Raw genomic sequence first — 4,915 nt, 5'->3', positions numbered from 1 at the left:
CTTTAGTCCCATATGGAAGACGGCACGCTCCTAGCTCCTAACTCTACATGTTCTCACTTGAGACAACCAGCAGAGACTAGCTTCTTTAGTTCCATTCCAGGTTTCTGGAGGAGAGTCTGATTGGTCTGGTCTGGGAGAGGTTTCCTCTGCATTCCAATCAATATTGGCTGGGAAGTTTGGAGGGTGGTGGGGAGTTCCAGATAGGATAAATATAGCTCCTAAGGGTTTAACCAGAGTGTAGAATAAGAGGTATCTTTACAGAAGAAGAACAAACATTGGACCAAGCTGCCCACTCTAGCTTGGCTAAGACATCACACACGTCCCACGATCCAGGCACTGGGCTAAGTATTTCACATAGTGTTTTCTTATTCAGTCTTGCCAATAGCTCACTGAATTTGGTCCTGCTTTGATCCTCATTCCATACATGGGGAAGCTGAGGCTCAGATCAATGTGGCAGTGTGCCCCAAGTTGCATGGGTGGAGCTGGCAGAGCCTTTACCCAGCCTCCGTTCATGCTGCAGTCTCCCCTGGGAGCTGCTTTCAGCTCGTTGTGCTCTTGCTGTCTGAATCTTAGAGGACAGGAGGCCCCATCCCTGGGTGAAGCTCTGCCTGCCTGATGATGATTGTTATAAAGTTGGAGCACCTGAGTTTTGATCACTCAGTATTAGCTATGCTGGTCATATCCCGTATTCCAGAACTGTGTTAAGAAATGCAATTTGTAGCATCCCAGGTGGAAAATTTCTGATTCTCTCTGACAGAGGATGCCAAGGAGAATTGGTCTCTATCCTGGTGGAAACATAAACATCAATTCTGAGAATGAAGCGGGGGAATGAGGTCCTGGAAATTGATGGAAAGCTGGCTGTTTGGCATCTTGAAATTAACCAGGACTCTCCCAGTTGCTGGCTCCTTGAGCTCTGGCTAAGGTTTTCTGAGACACATTTTTAATCCTCTTGTCATTTCATTTGACCCAGAAAAGAGTATAGATTGCTAGGTGCTCTGGTTGTAGAATTTACACACAGGGAGAATTGACCTGAAGGGGGCTGATGTGGATTTCACTCACTGACCACACAGTTTTACGCACAGATGATGGACATGTCCAGGACATTGGCTGGCACACAGTGGGCACTCAGTACCTGTCTGTTTTCTTCCTTTCTTTTCCCTCAGAGCAAATCTCATGGTTATTTGTTGCTACTGCCAGCTAGCAGAGGGCGCTATCAATACAACTGATGCCAACTGAAGAGAGAAGTGGTAGAAGGAAGGAGGAAGTGGTACAGTGTAGTGGGATGTACCGCATGGGAAACACTCAATATATTGTTAACGTCTCCAGGTATGCATTCTACCAGATGTTCAGCAGCTAGGTTTTGAACATCTTCTTGTACCTGACCCTGGTCTAGATGCTAATAAGGACGAAATAAACCAAATTATTCTCTTTCTCCACCAGGCATAGTGAAGCAGAGCCTACCATTTATAAGATTAAGAGATACAATAATAATAAAAGATGTAGAATGATAGCTATCATTTATTAAGGACTTTGCATGTGCCCAACATTGTGCTAAATGCTTTTCGTGTATTATCTCACTCCAGAAAGTAGGTATTTTGTAGAAGAGGCAACTGAGGCTTAGAAAAAGAGGCTAAGTAAATACATTTTGAATGGCAAAATGAGGATTTAAACATAGATAAATGCAACTTCAAAGTCCATGTGTTTAACTTTTTTAAAAAAATATTTATTTGGCTGTGCCAGATCTTAGTTGCAGCATGCAGGATCTTCCATCTTCCCTGTGGCATCTGGGGTCTAGTTTTGTGACCAGGGATTGAACCTAGGTCCCCTGCATTGGAAGCACAGAGTCTTAGCTACTGGGCATACCAGGGTATTTCCCATGTGACTGGAAGGTAGTTTAGTCAGTGAAGAGCTGGGCTCTGGGAAATAGTGAGAGTGACTGTTCTGTCATCTTGGTATTTCAAATACCCTGTAGGCATTTGGTATTAAGGTTAAACTATGTGCCTCTTGGCAGGCTGATTGGGGTTGCTGTGAGGTGGCCTCAGACCTATAAGAGCATGTATGAAGCAAGGAAGTGAGGATATATACACAAACATAGTTATACATACACATATACACACACACACCCCTTTTTTAGGTCCTTCAGAGTAAGAGGAACAAGGGTGGCTGCTTAAAGAGAAAGATGGTCTTATGTACTCCCCTCCCCCAATAAACATAACTCTGATACGTCCTATCCCCAATATTTGCACATGAATTGAATAGTGAAAAGCCCGAATAACGCTTCTCATTCATTGAGTTATTAGTTATCCACCTCTCTATTTATACCAAGTTTATTCCCCTAGATATTCAATGTCTTACAAAGATGCACAAAATGTAGCAGAATAAAAGAAAAGAAAAGTAAGATAAATAAAACAATGGAGGGAAACAACCCAGAAAGATAATTTGGGTTCTGTAATTAGATTAAAGCATGAATTATAAGGCAAGTAGTGTATAAGCTTCCTGCAGCCAGTGCAAAGAAGCAAACGTGTCAGTTACAGAATGCATATGATTCATAAAGCAAGAAAATCTGGTGGCTCAGGAGAGATACATCCATTATTGATTCTAAGATCAGAAGATGTTTTTTTTTCCCTCCTGGAGCCTCATAGAGAAGACTGTGTATAAAGTAATGAACAATATCCTCAATAATATTCTCATGGTAAACGTGATTTTATTCGACTGTTTCATATTATGTCCTCAGTCAGTTCAGTTCAGTCGCTCAGTCGTGTCCGACGCTTTGCGACCCCCATGAATCGCAGCACGCCAAGCCTCCCTGTCCATCACCAACTCCCTATGTCCTACTAAAGTGCAATTCAGAAAAGTAAGAGGATCCTAGAGAGAGGAAGCAATATGATAAAATAGAAGTAGTCAGCTCATGATTACTTAGGATGCTGTTAGGATTATGTTGTTAGGGACATAAAGAAGATAATCATGAGGACTATACAGGTAGTGTGAACATCTAGGTCAGAGTAGGAAAGAAGGTTTAATTTTGCATGGCACTCCCAATCAATTAGTAGTGACTTTCTTCAGTGAGTGGGATGAGAAGCATTTGAATCTATGTCTGGTCTGGGGTGGAGGTCTTCCTTGGTGGCTCAGAGGGTAAAGCATCTGCCTGCAATGCAGGACACCTAGGTTCAATCCCTGGGTCAGGAAGATCCCCTGGAGAAGGAAATGGTAACCCACTCCAGTACTCTTGCCTGGAAAATCCCATGAATGGAGAAGCCTGGTAGGCTACAGTCCATGGGGTCACAAAGAGTCGGACACGACTGAGCAACTTCACTTTCACTTTCTGGGGTGGAAGTATACTATAATTGATTAGTAATGTCTGCTGTGAGAGGCATAATTTATGCTAGGCATTTGTTGTTCGTTGTTGGCATTTATGCTAGGACTGTTGTTGGTGCTTGTGAAGGATCCTAGCTCTGGAGGAGGTCATAGGTCACTTTAAGCGCCACAGCTCCTTGCTTCTTGAGGGTTTTATTTCTGATCCTTATGCAGATAGGTATCTCTAAATTTGATATTCTTCCTAAATTAGCCAAATATAGTGTCCCCTGAAGCACTAAAGAAGAGTCAATAAAAAGTATCCAGTGTTTTATAGTTTTCTATATATAGGTCTTTAGTTTCTTTAGGTAGATATATTCCTAAGTATTTTATTCTCTCCGTTGCAATGGTGAATGGAATTGTTTCCTTAATTTCTCTTTCTGTTTTCTCATTATTAGTGTATAGGAATGCAAGGGATTTCTGTGTGTTGATTTTATATCCTGCAACTTTACCATAATCATTGATTAGTTCTAGTAATTTTCTGGTGGAGTCTTTAGGGTTTTCTATGTAGAGGATCATGTCATCTGCAAATAGTGAGAGTTTTACTTCTTCTTTTCCAATTTGGATTCCTTTTATTTCTTTTTCTGCTCTGATTGCTGTGGCCAAAACTTCCAAAACTATGTTGAATAGTAATGGTGAAAGTGGGCACCCTTGTCTTGTTCCTGACTTTAGAGGAAATGCTTTCAATTTTTCACCATTGAGGATAATGTTCGCTGTGGGTTTGTCATATATAGCTTTTATTATGTTGAGGTATGTTCCTTCTATTCCTGCTTTCTGGAGAGTTTTTATCATAAATGGATGTTGAATTTTGTCAAAGGCTTTCTCTGCATCTATTGAGATAATCATATGGTTTTTGTTTTTCAATTTGTTAATATGGTGTATTACATTGATTGATTTGCGGATATTGAAGAATCCTTGCATCCCTGGGATAAAGCCCACTTGGTCATGGTGTATGATCTTTTTAATGTGTTGTTGGATTCTGATTGCTAGAATTTTGTTTAGGATTTTTGCATCTATGTTCATCAGTGATATTGGCCTGTAGTTTTCTTTTTTTGTGGGATCTTTGTCAGGTTTTGGTATTAGGGTGATGGTGGCCTCATAGAATGAGTTTGGAAGTTTACCTTCCTCTGCAATTTTCTGGAAGAGTTTGAGCAGGATAGGTGTTAGCTCTTCTCTAAATTTTTGGTAGGACAAAGAGGACACTAATAGATGGAGAAATATACCATGTTCATGGATTGGAAGAATCAATATAGTGAAAATGAGTATACTACCCAAAGCAATTTATAGATTCAATGCAATCCCTATCAAGCTACCAACAGTATTCTTCACAGAGCTAGAACAAATAATTTCACAATTTGTATGGAAATACAAAAAACCTCGAATAGCCAAAGTGATCTTGAGAAAGAAAAATGGAACTGGAGGAATCAACCTACCTGACTTCAGGCTCTACTACAAAGCCACAGTTATCAAGACAGTATGGTACTGGCACAAAGACGGAAATATAGATCAATGGAACAAAATAGAAAGCCCAGAGATAAATCCACGCACATATGGACACCTTATC

This window comes from Bison bison, unplaced genomic scaffold (genome assembly GCF_000754665.1).
Source record: "Bison bison bison isolate TAMUID 2011002044 unplaced genomic scaffold, Bison_UMD1.0 scf7180017864160, whole genome shotgun sequence".
Classification (NCBI taxonomy): Eukaryota; Metazoa; Chordata; class Mammalia; order Artiodactyla; family Bovidae; genus Bison; species Bison bison.
Note: the sequence above shows the minus strand (reverse complement) of the source record.